General features: G+C 41.3%; 1 protein-coding gene across 2 annotated transcripts in view; it reads right to left on the bottom strand.

The window, feature by feature from the left end:
• The window catches only part of LOC109042735 (extracellular serine/threonine protein CG31145), a 107,842-nt gene that overhangs the window by 41,883 nt on the left and 48,738 nt on the right, over positions 1-17,221 (bottom strand). The gene's annotated exons all lie outside the window — the stretch shown is intronic.

The raw sequence follows: 17,221 nt of genomic DNA, 5'->3' as shown, positions 1-17,221 counted from the left end.
TTTCCTTGTAGTCCGAGTGTTCGATGCAATCTTCGTAGAGGCTCCTTCAATGTCCCCCAAGGGACCATTATTCTGGTTCATTCTAGAAACGTCATATGTCCTATTTTTAATATTTTCCCTATGCGTGCCGGTACATTCATAGAGGAGCCAGAAATAATGGTTTCTTCTTGCAAAGTGTAGTCAATTTAGATAGGTTAGGAGTGGACCACACTAGGTTGGTTACTGGAGCAAATTCAGCAAAAAGTGGAGCATTGCGAGTTCACGCCTACGCTATCGCGCCTTCAATCTTGCAGATGCAACACGGACATCCATCAAGTACGAATATAGTTGAATCTCTGCGCCGTCATCAACGCGCGTCCTTTCCCTTGCTCTAATACCATGTAATGTTGCGGTTTCGTTTGTCTTATTAGTAGTGATGTTTCAAGGGCTACGATATGAACACAACCGAATATAAGAGACACGTAATCTGGCCTCATTTTTTAACTTTTCTCCCGAATCGGAGCAACACCTCACTAGCAGCATAGACAGGAAAATTGCGTGTCCGCTTCACTTTATCGCGCCTTCAATTTTGCACATGCAACATGGACATCCATTAAACACGAATAGTTGTATTTCTGCGCTGTCGTCAATGAGGTGTCTCTTATTTTTAAATTTGAGAAAATAAGGTTGTGTTAGCTCTCTCAAGTTACTCTTTGGCGTATCAGAGGACCCTCTTTGGGGATGTTAGCGTCCCTCACATACATTTTTTAACCTCCACGGTTGTTACACCATCAAAAATAAGAAACATCTACAGATTTTTTTACCTGCAACAATCTTTTGAAATAACTTGAATGGTGAAGGAAAATTCGAGAAATCGTCGCCCCTCTGACGCGAGGGTGTATCTTAATTTCCACGCGAGCGTGAGCCCTATTTTATACGTAAACCCATGCTTTCTGGGGCTCATGCGAAAATCGAGATACGCCTTTACGCCAGAAGAGCGACGATATCAAAGAGGTTGCAGAGATGATAAAAACTAAATGCAATTACATCTACTGTCACTATAATTTGGACCGCGTTAAACAGAAAGGAACCAAGCCACATCAGCTATTGTTAAATTTAACTGGGCAATTTAATTTTTTACGAAAGGAGGTTTGTGCGGATTCCTTTGAAAATTTCAGGGAATTTGCTTAGTACTATGCAGAAAATTCACTAAAATTTGCACAAAAATTCGCGCAAACTTTTTCGTGGAAAAAATTAAATTGCCCAGTTTAATTTGGCAATAGCTGATGTGGCTTGGTTCCTTTCTGTTAAACTCGGTCCATTTACACCTCTCTTATTCGTTTGTATTATTCAAACGAACCTCGGGAGAGATTTCCAAAATAAAACTGGACACATTTCTGCTGAAAGGAACTATGTTCCACGCAAACCCTATGCACATAGTTCCTTTTAGCATAAATACGTCGAACTGTATTCACATGACGCTTTTAAAATGACAGTTTAGCCTCAGCGTCCCGCGTGAAAGCAGACCGCTTATGGAGCTAACAGTTGAACATGAGATGTCTACGATTGGCTGGAGCGCTTCATCATTTCCTTTCCCTATTCTCTTTCTCGGCGAGGAAAATGACCCAGAAACGGAGGAAGATGGCCTGATGGTTTGAAGATGCGGATTTGTACGGCAACACGACTGACAATGAGCTGCGACGCCAAAGACGCTGACGACCGCGGAGATGAGCATCGGGCAGGGCATCAAGCGAGCGTCGCGGCCGTGTCTGGGCATCCACTTACAATCAGCGTGGGCATCTCGAGTCAGCAAATCGCGAGACGAATCTTTCGGATTAGTTTAGTGCGTGCATTAGTAGCAGATCGCTTCTTGTAGCTCGGTGCGGCCACGTCGAACGAGGAAACCCGAGGAACTATATCCATGTCCAAACTGCATGCCCTGGAAAAAAAAACACATTGGATCTAGAGTCCAGACTCTTGAAAACATTGACAAGAAAAAATACTCTTGATTCAATCGGATTTTTGCTTGAATCAAAACGAAATCCACTTGAATTAAGAGGCTTGGTTTTTGATTTATGTTATGGATTCTGATTGAATCAAGAGTACTTGTTCTTGTTGATGTTTTTAAGAGTCTGGACGCTAGATCCAATGTGTTTTTCTTTTCCAGTGCTCGTGCAATCGTGACATCTGCAGCCGGATTGTTGAAACTTTACCTGGCTAGGTCGGCACGATAAGACAAGACATAGCCCTATCTGCGCCATGTGATATATCGATTTTCGATTCTTGTCGTGCCGACATAAATTTCAACAATCGGGCTGCTGAGAGTGATACTAATATTCGGCCACGAGAGAGGTCGTGTTGCCTACACTGAAAACTGAGGGCCACTCGACAGTGAGGTAAGTCACCGCCCCACGCGTGTCTTTCCTGCATCAGGTTTGACGTAGTAGAGTGGCAATGGCGTGCTTTGCTATTTCTCGTCATTTATCTGCCATTTGAACTTGTGGAAAAGGATCGATAAACAGGTGTAATGGATCCTTTGCCAGAGCTTCAAACGGGGCAATATCGATAATCGATCATTCACGCCGACTGTAGAGTATTCTTATTAAAGAAATGTAGCAGTGCTTTTTTCAACATTCTTGGATTTCCTTCTTCCTCTGGAAAAACATAATATTCCTTTCAATTTTACACAGCACTGGAAAAAAACACATTAGATCTACTGCCGCGATTGGACATTTGGATCATTTGATCTATCACATCTATCTGCCGCGATTATCCTAACGCGAGTGCGAATAATCGCGCCTATAACACAGTGCGGCCAGCGTTAGACGCATATTAGCGCCTGCAAGACTGTTGGAATACTTCACACATTGCGCCAAACGGTGAAGTCGGCGTCGGACGCATGTCAGCGCCTACAAGACTGCCCGAATACTTCTCGCATTACACCAAGCGTCATGCTGTCGGTCAGCCGGCGTGAAACGCACTTTAGCGCCTACAAAACGGTCGGAATATTTCAACAATTTAATATCGGGTGATAAGTATCGGATGATATTTAATTTTTATCGGTTGCATAAAAAGAAAGTATAACGAACGAAAATATAGCGTCAAAATTTTCGATGCTTTTATTCGAGATCATTCAGGAAAAGTCACGGAAACTTTTCAGAAAAACTGTGTGTAGCTTTTTGATAACACTGGGAAAAAAAAACACATTGGATCTAGAGTCCAGACTCTTGAAAACATTGACAAGAAAAAGGACTCTTGATTCAATCAGATTTAAGCTTAGATCAAAGGGAAATCCGCTCAAATTAAGAGGCTTGATTCTTGATTTAAGGTGATTCGATGGACGCCATATTTCGTGTCAGAACGGCATGCGATACATCGCATCATTTGGTTCCATTTTTCCAGCTACTCGTCATTTTTCTCCAATTTTGAGATCGCAATTCTGTTGTCAGGAGACAAAAGCACTCACTTACCAATTTTAACAAAGAAATTCAACGTAATAAAGGCGTGGTTTTTTCAGAAAGAAAACATCGCATTCGAGTGCAGTTTCGATATCAGTATCGAATGCGATATTTTTTCTCTAAAAAAACCACGTCTTTATTACGTTGAATTTCTTTGTTAAAATTGGTAAATGAGTGCTTTAGTCTCCTGACAACAGATTTGCGATCTCAAAATTGGAGGAAAATGAGCCGATTGAATCAAGAGTATTTTTTCTTGTCAATGTTTTTAAGAGCCTGGACTTTAGATCTAATGTGTTTTTTTCCAGTGCGTTAGGGTTTTCTTTTTTCGAGATATCACACCCAGTTCTAAAATTCAGAGCACGAATTGGCATCGACGCAAAGGTAGTGCTAAAAAAGAGCGGTCTCTAATAATTCTCCACACACTGGAAACCACTGAACGGAAACACAATTAGATTCGAATTAAGTCGAGGCTCTTTTAACAGCCCTGGAGATGGCATGTTTACGTGAGCAGAGCCGAGGAAGAAAAACACACAACGCTCTACGCATGCTCACCGCCCGCTACTCCACGGTAGCCTCCGATACCATCAACTCTGGTGTTTGCGCACTCTTGGGTATCGAGTATCGGTGACCGAAACGACGTAAAATCCTCACCGCTGGAGTGACGCATGGCGAGCTCCTCATCAAGAAAAATAATCAAAATCAACGCCAACCACCTTCTCTGACGTGCTAAGGAAAAACGCCGTATGGACATTCGAGAGGAACCAAATGGATGTATTTCTATCAAACAGAACTGTGTGCAGGTGAGAAATATGGGGTGTGCTCGTCAAAGCTGCATAAGAAGCAATGTAAAAGTGAGCATGATTCCTTTTGAAGAATTGGAAAAGCGGGATTTTACATTCTACCGAAGGGAACTAAGTGCCAACTGAGTGCGGCACTCTTGAGCCGCGGGCATGGCACGAGAGCGTTGTCGACAGGGCTCATGAGTTAAAGCAGACCACGAGCGACAACGGAGACGGTTTCTTCGCCGCTGACGTCACTGGCGCCTCATTATTCTCATTCACTCTTACGGCCAGAGAACTGACGAGCACACCCCATATTTCTCACCTCCACATAGGTCTGTTTGGTAGAAAAACGTCCAAATTTCCTTCGATAAAATGTTTATTTTTGAGAAAAGTTATGAATAATATTCCTTGAAATTTTCAGGAACTTTAGGTGAAATTGCGAATAAAGTTATCTGAAAAATTGGAAGAAAAAGATTTACAAATTTTTCGAATAATTCGTGATTTCCTTAAGGAAATTTGGCAAAGCCGGGAGGTTCATACGGCGTTTTTCCTTAGCCTGGCAGTGCTGGGTTCCGAAACCTGGGTAAGAGTAAGTACATGAAACTGAGGAAAAGAGGATACAACTGAAGCAACGCCTATTCAGCACTTTTGGTTTCGTTCGTGCAGATGAAAACTTACGATTCTTGGAAAATCAAATATCAGATGCAACGAGTGTTGACAATTTCCTCACTTATTAATTTAGCTGACACCATAAAGATGATATTATTGAGACTACAGCACGGATGATTTTTAAGTGAAAAGGGTGTAGTATGATGTTTCACGCTGATCAAGCCAACTTAAAAAATTCTACAGTGAGAAAGAACCCCAAAAAATCCCAGATTTTGGGCTCTAGGCTGCCGAGGTCAGGTGCTTTCCGGGGTATCCCAGATCTTTGGAACTTTCCTAGTTCGACATTTAACGATACTTCAAATCGAATAGAATGAATAATGATTTTCATGCATCTAAAATCTATTAGGTACTATGATGTAAAGTTGCCAAGGTACCCCGATTTTGGGCCCCTTTTCCCCTGGGAATGGCCTCCGCAGGATTTCGGTGTATAGTTCTACATTAACCTCTGTTTAGTGTTTACTGCCTTTTCATTGTACTGATGCTGGCTCCTCTCTGATGATTTTAAACTTAGCACCGAAATAAAATAGCCTTGTGCAATCGCACTTGGTGCTTTGTCTTCGGCGATGTACTTGGTTCTGTTTTGCAACATCTGCGTCAAGCCGTGGCGGTCCACTCCTTTGTTTAATTTTCTCGTCAGAGCGAGATGTACACGCCGGCCGCCGCGCCGCCACGACTATCTACGTCATTCCCGCTCAGTGTGCAGGGAGGAAAGGTACCGACATCACTGCAGGTACTAATGAAGCAATGTATTCTGGAAAAAAATTTTCCAATTTTTGCAGTGCTGAGGGAGAACTCCAAATGTTGCCGAATTTCTCCTACCTCCAACCGAGTACTTATCTCTCGGAAAAGTTAGACTTCCGTGCAGTGTTCGAAACTCACAGGCGCCAACGCGCCGAATGCGCCTTAAAAATCGGCCATGGCGCCTAAAAAATGAAGGCTCTGCGCCAACGTGGCCCTAAAAATCCGAATTTTCATAGTAGATTCTTGAAGGGGCTAGGTGCTCCGTCGAGAATCGAGTATTTAACATAGGTTTAAATTGAGGAACTCCTGTGTTGTCAAATTGCTGGATCCGCCCCTGAAGACATTGTTATAACAGCTCATTCCTGTGAGTTGAGCCCCAAGTTTTTTGTTGGCTGATAGACTGTACATCATACGTAAAATGTTCGCGTTTGGACGGATGTCTTTTAATTTTCCCCCCAAATAAAAGATTACACGATTCTATGACATGCCTACACGCCCCACTTTTGACAAGCGAAGAATTTTAAATTTTACGAAACGTGTAGTGCCGAGATAGTTTAGTCTATTTCAATATAGAGAGACGCCTACGCATCAAAGCGAGTTGTTACACTTTGTCGTAGGTTAGAACCTATCACAGCTCAAGGTGACACAGGCGCTGGCAGTAATTCTGGCAAATGACGGAGCTGAAAAATGAGATCACGCAAAAAAATGCTCACGCAATAATGTGGAAAATCACTCGGGAAAAAACTCAAAAAGAAGCTTGTCCGTCCCATCAACTACATCACGTTTCAGCGATCTTTGGAGTGCCTCCCGGAAATCGCCTGTTTTTGAGCAGGTGATTCGGGCAACGAACCAAGTTTTGCGGTGGCATATGTGATGCTATTAAACTAGGGAAACAATTTGAGGACGAGTACAGGAATTGTTTTCGAGTGCAGGGATGGAGAGAGGTTAAAAATCTCGTACCAGTTGCTGTCATTATTTTAAATTGTAAATAAGTTTAATGTCCATGGGGTTTAGATATTGTGAACATCGATACATACGTATTTTTACACGCGAAAATCAATCAAATGGTATATAGTATGGCTAATAAGCCGAGAGCCAAGGCGTGGTAGCATTTTGGTTCAAAAAATAATTGACGATAAAAATCTTGCAGAGCTTGATACTTTGACAACTGCGCTGTTAGAACGGCGGGGGTGAGGGATGGAGGGTAAAACATGTAAAAGTCGCGGTATGACTGTTTTTAGTCCTTTCTTGGTCTCCTGAGTGTCTCTTTTAAAAAAATTGTATGAAATTTCACGCAAGTAAAATTCATGGAATCTGTCTGTTGCACGCCAGAGACAGAGCCGACTGAATTCCCTATACGAGGGTAAATTCGCTCGAAAATCACGCTGGGCACATCAAAAAAATATGAAATTCACTCCTCGTGCAGCACGCTATCTGCGTAGTTTTTTAACACTGCTTTTTCAAATTTACCGCGTGTACGGGCAGTTTTTCTTGGTGGCCGGCAGTCAGGTTTGCCCGGAGTGAAACCTTACTCTACGTAAACAAACAATCTCGCGGACTGTTATAAACTCTCTTTGTGTAGGATTTCAATTGATTCAAAGCGTTTGTTTTTGCAAAGTAAAAAGTGAAAAAGGAAACAAACGCTTGAAAACGAGGGAAATCATACAATAGGAAAAGTTAGTGAAACCATTTGTTTACTCAGGTTGGTTTCTTTTACTGCAAACCTGGTCAGCGGTGACTGAGAAAAACTACGACCCGCAGTCGTATATAGAACGATCTCATTGGTCGCAACTGGTGGTTTTGACAGACTGAGGGGGAAAACGATTGACTGTCCGGTCTCTTGTCGGTTGCCGTTAGTTAGTCTATTACTTAGCTCCTTTGTCCATTGCAACCATCCGTTTCCACCAATAGGATCCCACCATATATTTTTTGTCTTCTTCGTTTATAGCTTTGTCTATCAATTTCAATAATCGGCCCACACTGAAAAAAAAATCTCGGTGTATTTACTAAGAAAAGGGTAAAATTACCAAGAATTCAGGGTTCTATTTGATCCCAGTTTTTTTTTGTAAAATTACCATTTATGGAATTGGTAATTTTACCGAGAAATCTCGGTAAAATTATTGAACTTTCTCGGTAATTTTACTGGATCTTGGTAAAAACGCCAATATTTTTTATCGACTGTGGTAGAATTACCGAGATAAAATGGCAAAGTTACCGGGAATTGATTCCCAATAAAAGTGGTATTCTTACCTGAAAAAACAGTAAAAATACCGGTTTCTAGGTAAGTTTGCCAGTCTGTCTAGGTAAAATTACCAATAATTGGTGAAAAAAGTGAGATGGTAAAGGTACCAACGGACCTAGGTATAAACGCCGAGAATTTTTTTTCAGTGCGCTGTACGAGTAAAATATTGCAGCCCCATCGCGAGGCCCAACGATGGGGATTGCAGCACTGCAATCCTTTAGGTTTTGGTCAGAAAACGGTATTTTTCCGACGGTAGGACAGACTAATAGACGCGGTTACCCCTTTAAATTTCCTACTTATCTTCGACTCGTTCGGCGGGAGCCCTCGGCCGGACACCGGGAGAAACCGCTGGGGACCCTCGAAAAGCACCCTTGAGATAACCCCGAAAGATTTGTGCGACGCGGCCCGGTCGTGGCGACGCCTTCCTCACACCGTGCCAGAAGGGTAAGAATTATCAAAAAGAAGGAGGTTAACTGTCTTGCTAAGAAAAAAACATCGTATGGGCATCCGAGTGTTGCTGAAGTTCCTCTCGAAAATATGTATTTTTTAGGAATATCATGTGTATTTGGGTGAGGTTGGAGGGATGAGATTGAGGTAGAAATGTTAAGATGCTCAATGCCCGAAGGGTTGTGGTTCGACAGAGGGCAGTTGAGGTTAGGTGTCGTAGAGCGCCAGGAAGTATAAAGCAACTTATATGTACACTGGAAAAAAAACACATTGGATCTAGAATCCAGACTCTTAAAAACATCGAAAAGAAAAAGTACTCTTGATTTAATCAGAATCTAGCTTAAATCAAGAACCAAGCCTCTTAATTTATGCGGATTTCGTTTTGATTCAAGCAAAAATTCGATTGAATCAAGAGTATTTTTTCTTTTCAATGTTTTCAAGAGTCTGGACTCTAGATCCAATGTGTTTTTTTTTTCCAGCGTAAGTATGTGTATATGGACTGCAATAAGCAGAGAGGAACCTACATCAGTAATTGTTAATTTTTTTTTTCATTATTGATCTTCATTTGTCTTTTCACTACATACATTACAACATCTCACAATAATTTACAAATTATAAAAAACTGAGAACCTGTAACTTTTATTCTATCCAAGCTATGATTATACAATTTCTTCTCAATCTCCTAAGTGGTTGAGATTGTGATAATTCTAATAAGTTCACAAAATAGGAGTGACACACTTGTCAAATTTAATTGGGAAATTCAATCTTTTACATGAAAACGGTTGTACGGATTTTTTTTTTTTTTTTTTTTTTTTTTTTGTAAATTCAAGTGAATTATCTACATAGTACGAAGCAAATTCCTTGAAAATTTCAAAAAAATCCACACAAACGTCCCCTTGTAAGATATTAATTTGCCCAGTTAAATTTGGCATTAGCTGATGTGGCATGGTTTTATACGGCTAAACTCGGTCCACTTTTTCTTGAGATTAACGGACACTTTAGATCAAACAACGAACGAAATCTTCAGAAAGTTAGGAGAAAAATGTCGACCAATTAATTGTCCTGGAAATTAGTGACGCGTCTAAGGTAATTTGGCAACGTCTGAAGCCTCTTATGACGTTTTTCCATAGCAGAGCGGTTAAGACGTGCATACGCCGCGAAGGGTGACGATAGAGACGGAGGCGGGCGGGAGGGGAGGGTTCGACAGCCCTAGGAGGGAAATTTAAAGAGATAAGGCACGGGGCAGCCCGGCGGGGTGTGCCAGAGGGGTACATTATGCCCCTTCAGCGGAATCTGAGATAAAACAGACATCCACATCTGCGACTAACGCTTAAGAAAAGAGAGAAGAAAAAAACTGGTCTTACACCCTTAGGTTGCGAGACGGTCACTAACAATTGGCAGAGCAATGCCGGATGTGCAAATTCAAACGCCTTGTTGCGCTTCCCGAATGAAGTACACAGTTACACGTCGATGGTTAAAGCGCGAAATCACGTATCTCCGATGCGGTGTTTCAAAATTTCCAATGTACTTTTATTTTATCGGAGAGAATCAAGTTAACTAGGTTGCTTGAAACTACGGAATATTCTGCCAGAAGGAAAGAAAAATCAAAGAATTTTTTAAGACATTAAGCTTGTTTTTGTTCCAACAAGACATTGATTTTCACTATGAAAGCACGTGACATGCTATTCTTTCACCGCAATGTGCTCATACCTCCTCCTCCAATCCAATGATTTGTATTCGAGAAGTCCTGTTCAGAGCTCTCACGCACTCTCTCACACACGTTCAATTGCGTGTGTTGCTCAAGTCACGGATTTTCTGTCACAACCTAAGCTACTATTTTGAATGAAGACCATTAATAGCCTATCCTATCATCCGTAACGTTCGAAGTTTGTGATAAGTATCCGAAACTATCGGACAATGCGTTCGTATGATAATATATTCTCTTGAAAAAAATAGAGATAGGGGCATATTTTAGAAGTACGGCAAATAAAAAAAGATGCCAGTTTTTCTATTCATGCAATAGCCGATATTGAACGAAACGGCTATTTTTGTATCATCTGCCTCCTCAAAGCAGTGTTAATATTCAGTTTTCCAACTGCCTCTGGTTTTTTTTTTGTTGTTTTTTTCCATCATCCATTGCGTCTAGTTGTTGCCTTGAACTTGCAGCACTTTCCCGCTTCCACTTAACCCTCTCTCAGTGCAGACACTCACAAGTCACGCACACCAACAATGCGACGTCGCGCAGAGAGGCATTCGAATGGTTCATGTCGATGGTTAAAGTGGAAAAAAGTGTACACACAGAGAAAACTCGACAACAAATTTCGGTTAATACGGGAAGTAAAACACAAAATAACCCAGGTCCACATGGTTTACACGGAGGTTTCCTAGTCTCTCCATAGCTTTTTCCGCTAAATTCACCGCAAATTGTACCAAAATAACACAGCACTTGGGCAGTTTCACTTCCTATATTTACCAAACATGACACGGAAAAGACAGATATTTCTATCAGTGTAGCTCAAAATTGACCGTTTTGAGATAGCGCATTGCTACGATGGAAAAAAAGTCAAATCTTCTGACGAAATTTTGGCTTGAAACTCACGGATAGTCTGTAAAGTAGGGAATAAAATACATATCTCAGGGGCTTAATGCTAAAAAATCTCGTATCTCGAGGGTCCGAGCCATGTTGCGCCTACTGACCGCCAGAGAGCGCATGTTTCACGGGTCGGCAACCAATGACCGGCACGCAAAAATCAGAAAAAGTATAGGCAGATCCAAGGGGGAAGCGTAGGGGGCCTCTACCCCCGTCTTTTCGAAAAAAATGAGGAGGAAAAGAAAAAGAAGAAAGAAGAAAGGACGGAGAAGAGAAGAAGGAAATACGCCCACATATAGTAATTATTCATGACGAAATTGACTCAAACTGCATAAGTGCATAGAGGTGCTTCAAAAATTCGAAAATTTTCTGGAGGAAGCCCCAGGATCCCCCCTCCTGCCCCCCCCCCCTTCGGACCGATTATTGAAATTGATAGACAGAGCTATAGACAAAAAAGACAAAATGAAAATGGATGGATCTAATCGTTGAAAACGGGTGGTTGCGATGGACAAAGGAGGTAGGTAATAGACTAACTAACGGTAACCTACGAGAGACCCTTTAATTAATAATTAGTCCATCATTTTCTCCCTTAGTCTATAGAAACTACCCATCTCAACCAATAGGATCGTTCCATACTACTTGTGTCTTCTTTGTCTGTCGCTTTGTCTATCAATTTCAATAATCAGCCCGTTGGTGTTTGGATCCACCTATGAGGAACAACAACAAAATATCATCAAGAAGGTGTTTCCTTGACCTCATGAAATTCGAATTTTCGGCTACAAATTCTTACGTACGGCGCATTTTTTCACGAATTCGGACTGATTAGCGATAAATCGTCACATCGTCACGAGATTCCGCCGAAGCAGAATAACCCGAAGTCTAACCGAGCGCCCCAGCAGTAATCGAAGGTAGGAGAGAGGCTGGGAGGCTGTGGCACGAATTGTACAGGCAATCATCGGATTATCGGAAAAGACCAACGCGAATTATTAGACGCGAAACGCGTTACGTTTCCCTTTCGGCTGTGCCTAATTGTGCAAAGAAAACCAGGGAAAATGCCCCGTTGCCAACACCGTATTTTTGCGCTCACAAAACCCACGGCGAACAGTGGATCGAGTCGATGAGAGAAGTCGCACGAAATTTGGAATCTTGAAAAGCTTACAACTCCGTCAAATCGAAACGTTCAGATTTTAAAAACGGTTCCATTGGTTTCCTCGTACAATTTTCTTTCAAAATCACCCCTCGAAATCAGGGCCGGATTTACCTACTTGCCGCCCATGGGCTTCAGTGTGCACTGTGGTTGGCGCTATGCGTGAAGTATTCCGACAGTCTTGTAGGCGCTATGCGTTTCACGCCGACCGCTGTTGAACGCACTGTGTTTGATGCAATGCGTGAAGTATTCGTGCAGTCTTGTAGGCGCTAATATGTATTACATGCCGACCACCGCGCCGAGGGCTTCTCTTTTTCATCTCAGGTCCTCGTCATCATTTCCCTCTAAGTCGCACCGTTCCAGGCCAAATTGCGTGTTTGGTTCCTCTCTTAACTCGACTAATTGAAGGTGCTGTCTCTTGTATCATTGAAAGACGACAAAATTAGAAATTACTATACTCTCAGGAAATGAGAGATTTCGTCGCCTTTTCTCGTTTGTAATTTTTTTTCCAAAATCCGATTTTTTTTTAAAAAAAAAGTGCAAAATTTGCGCCCCTTTGATTTGCCGCCATGGGCCGCGGTCCATGTGGCCACCCCCTTAATCCGTCCCTGTTCGAAATTTAAAATTTGATGAATTAAACATCAAAATTTGCAGTTTCAGTCAAAAATTTCAAGTCCGACCTCTCTGACTGACTCGATCCACTGTGTGGCAGCAGCGGCACATTGTGATTCTGACCTTCCTGACTGCGTGGAGCCATCAAAGTCCGATTTTCCGACTCGTCGATAAAGGTGCTCAATAGGCACCACGCCCATGGCCTCCGCCCGCGGGCACGGGTAACAAAGTATGTTACCAGCGGCTCGATTGTTGAATCGTTATCGAATCACCCCGATCGATAAATCCCTATCTTAGCAATGCTTTCTGTCGATCATGGTCATTCGATATCGATAAATCCCTATCTTAGCAATACTTTCAATCGATATCGATAAATCCCTATCTTAACAATGTTTTTTATCGATCATGGACATTCGATATAGATTCAACAATCGACCCGCTGCCCAGGTTTCTGGCTCAGAAAGTGCAATGGGATCTCCGAACGCGACCTAATCGGTATTTGCATTCATTTGACCGTATTTCTGCTGATGGAACCAGGGACAGGTAGGAAGAAGGGGTGTGCACGTTAGCCGAGGGCTGTAAGAATGAAAGCGCCAATGACGTCAGCGCGCGGTGGCCCCTGGTCGTCATTAACTCATGCGCCCTGTCCGTAACGCTCTTGTCTCACGCCCACGACTCATAAGTGCACACGGAAAAAATTAAATTGCTGATTCAACAATTTAAGTGCTAAAAAAAGTGACTGCAATGTTTCACCGTAGATTTCACCAAAAAAAATTGCTACTTCAACCACCCCTGTGGTTAAATTAGCTTACATTAGTGGTTAAAATAGCATTTTTTTTTTTTTTTTTTTTTTTTTTTTTTTTTTTTTTTTTTTTTTTTTTTTTTGGTAAAATCTACAGTGAAACATTGCAGTCACTTTTTTTAGCACTTAAATTGTTAAATCAGCAGTTTAATTTTTTCCGTGCAGCATACAGTTGGCGTTTAATTCCATTTCCTAGAATATAAAATCCCGCTTTTCCATTTCCCCAAAAGGGAATCACGCCCGCTATTACATCGTTTCTTATGCAGCTCTTTGGAGCACATCCCAACTTGTCTGTATGTTTGTAGTTCCGTTTAGCAGAAATACATCTATTAGTTCTGTATGCTCTAAGTTCGGCGGCAATTGGATTTTTTAAAGCATTAATCATCGTTACTGGATAGTTTTCTTAGCAAATTCACAAACACGTATAGAACTTAAGGTTTACTCTGAAGCAGAGATACCTTTCAAATTCAGGAGAGACCTGAGATTCATACCTTCTCTACTCAATGGGCCTCTAGACGTTCACTGGAAAAAGAAAAACACATTGGATCTAGAGTCCAGACTCTTGAAAACATTTACAAGAAAAAATACTCTTGATTCAATCGGATTTTTGCTTGAATCAAAACGAAATCCGCTTAAATTAAGAGGCTTGGTTCTTGGTTGAAGCTAGATTCTGATTGAATCAAGAGTACTTTATCTTGTCGACGTTTTTAAGAGTCTGGACTCTAGATCCAATGTGTTTTTTTTTTCCAGTGTTATTAATTAAAGCGCAACCCAATATGTTTCCTCTTCAGAATTATACAGGAGGGTATGGATTCGATCGACATGAATCAATTGAAAAGTAAAAAACGTGAACCGATCGATCGGAAAATGAAAACGTGAATCGATCGACACCGATTCGATCGATCGACACCGATTCGATCGATCGACACCGATTCGATCGATCGACACCGATTCGATCGATCGACACCGATTCGATCGACACCGATTCGATCGATTCACGATTTTACTTTTTGATTGATTCATGTCGATCGAATCAACACGGGTTTCCTGATAATTTATCGATCGAACGCTGGAAAAAGAACACATTGGATCTAGAGACCAGACTCTTAAAAACATCGACAAGAAAAAGTACCCTTGATTCAATCAGAATCTAGCTTAAATCAAGAACCAAGCATCTTAATTCGAGCGGATTTCGTTTTAAGTCAAGCAAAAATCCAATTGAATCAAGAGTATTTTTTCTTGTCAATGTTTTCAAGAGTCTGGACTCTAGACCTAGATGTTTCTTTTTTTTTTTTTTTTTCCCAGTGAATCTTTGTCGATCGGTTCACGTCGATCGATTCAAATTTCATTTCTCGATCGATTCGTGTCGATCGAATCCATACCCTCCACATCCACTTTGGACTTCATTGCACGGGAACGCGAGGCGGGACGGCACCACGGCGGGGAAAATTCCGGCGAGACAGTGATTTGGACACTTTTCTCTCCATCAATATATCAAAATAATTTCGCCCGAAAGATTCGTTGGAAAAGAGGAAAGAGGGAACTGCCCGAAATAATTGACGGCACTGATCTACGATCTACGGCCGCGCATCAGGACCAGGACCCGGGCCACCGATTGAGCTGAAAAGAGGAGCCGCCGTAATTTGAGGGAAATGAATTACTTGCGGACGCACAGACTAATCGAACACCTTAATCCGGGTTTCCTTCCTCGAGCTTTTCTTTTGGGGCATTCTGCAAATAACACGCACGAAAAGATGGGCCGATCGGATTGGAGAGAGGAGCCGTAATTTGAGAGAAATGATGAGTTGCGAACGCACAGACTGGCTCGAGCACCTTAATCTGAGTTTTCATTCCGGTCCTTCTTTTCTGCGAACTATTCCGCGATTAACGTGTGAGGCGTATTGAGTCTAAAGGAAAGATATCCAAGTTTTTCAACTTTCGGAAAATCGAAAAAAAACGGCATTTTGTTACTATTTATCGGTCGATTTCCTTCACTGAAAAAAAAAAAACACATTAGATCTAGAGTTCAGACTCTTAAAAACATCGACAAGAAAAAGTACTCTTGATTCAATCAGAATCTAGCTTAAATCAAGAACCAAGCCTCTTCATTTAAGCGGATTCCGTTTTGATTCAAGCAAAAATCCGATTGAATCAAGAGTATTTTTTCTTGTCAATGTTTTCAAGAGTCTGGACTCTAGATCCAATGTGTTTTTTTTTTCCAGTGTTACCAAACAGCGCCTATTAATTGCAGAAATCAGAAATTCCAGAACTGAAAAATGACGGTTTTAAAAATAGGAAACAAAATTGTTTTGGCCTGACTATGATTGGGACGTATTTCTGCTAGAGGGAACTATATACACAGAGTCTGCGAGCAACATAGTTCCTTAGAGCATAAATATGTCCATTAATCGCAGAGTCGTGCGCATATTCTTCGAGTTTTTTCGACTCTTCAGAAGTGAGAAAACCACTGAAGGCAACTATTCGTGCTTCCAAGCAGCTCATATTGCCATCACAGTTGTTGAAGGCGAAATCGACAGGAAGAGAAACACGCAGTAAAGGAAGATTTAAGGAAAATATAGGGGGATTAATAGAACATGATCACACACAGACTTTACATTTTTGACCACATCTTTAAACTTACATTTTCCTACTAAAATCGCAGAAATTTTCTACGAAATTTACAGCCCTGCATAGCCCGAAACTTCTTTTCCAGTGTAAACGTTTCTAGTTCGTCCAGAATTGCCTCATACTGCGTAGAAAGGCTCGAGGAAGACAGCCAATCATAAAAAAATATGAAACCCAAGAGATTTTGAAAGTCACCGCTATATTTGAACGTGGTAAGTTTAATGAGAATACTTGCCACCAGAGGCATGTTTCTTAATGTGATGATAGATACGTCTGATCCATTATTCATTAATTACGTAGATTATAAATTGCTTAGCTTGCTCAATGAGTTGAGTTTGCGATGGCGATTTCGAAGGAAAAGCCACGTGGTTTTAAGATAAGAATAAGACTTTCATTTCATTACTTTTACGTATAGCATTGGGATTATTTTGAAATTACACCCGACACACGTGTTTCTTAAAAGCACTTTAGGGTATAAAACTTATGAAAATTACGGTATGTTAACATGGGTATTGGACATTACACGATAGACATTTTCACGACTGAACAATTTAATCCGGACATTTTCACTGATCGTAAGCACCAACAGTGGACCTACATTTTAGTCATGCCTGCTTGACTCTAGGGCCAGAAGTGCGGACTTCGGTACGCACCCTTGCACTGATCGCCCGACGGATAAAACTGATAAAAAGAAAGTGGAAGAGGATCTCGTATGATTTACCGCCACGTTAGATGACAATCGTAATCGTCATTTAACTCAAAGTATGATTTATCCATCAAAATAAGACGTGGAAAATCTGCGTTTGGAAAAATTGGAAAGGCTTGGAGGACAAGGCGCATAAGCGCAGGTTTTGAAAAAAATTTAGATACCTATTGATGATTTCAAGTAAAAATAGTCTTAATGCCTCTTCTGTGAAAAATTCGCTCCTTGATTCCAATTTTTAAGCACTAACAAGTTAATTTGAACTTTTTTTCCGCCATAACGGCCCTTGTAATTTCGAGACTTCAAACACGTATTTCTCGAAGTAGCAAAAACCCACTTATGCGCCTTGTCCTCCAAACTCCTCAATTATTGACGGCTGCATTCTGATCGGTGACAACGATTAGATAAATCCGTGATAAATGGA

This window comes from Bemisia tabaci, chromosome 2, assembly GCF_918797505.1.
Source record: "Bemisia tabaci chromosome 2, PGI_BMITA_v3".
NCBI classification, from domain to species: Eukaryota; Metazoa; Arthropoda; class Insecta; order Hemiptera; family Aleyrodidae; genus Bemisia; species Bemisia tabaci.
This window is presented reverse-complemented; position numbering and strand designations above follow the sequence as displayed.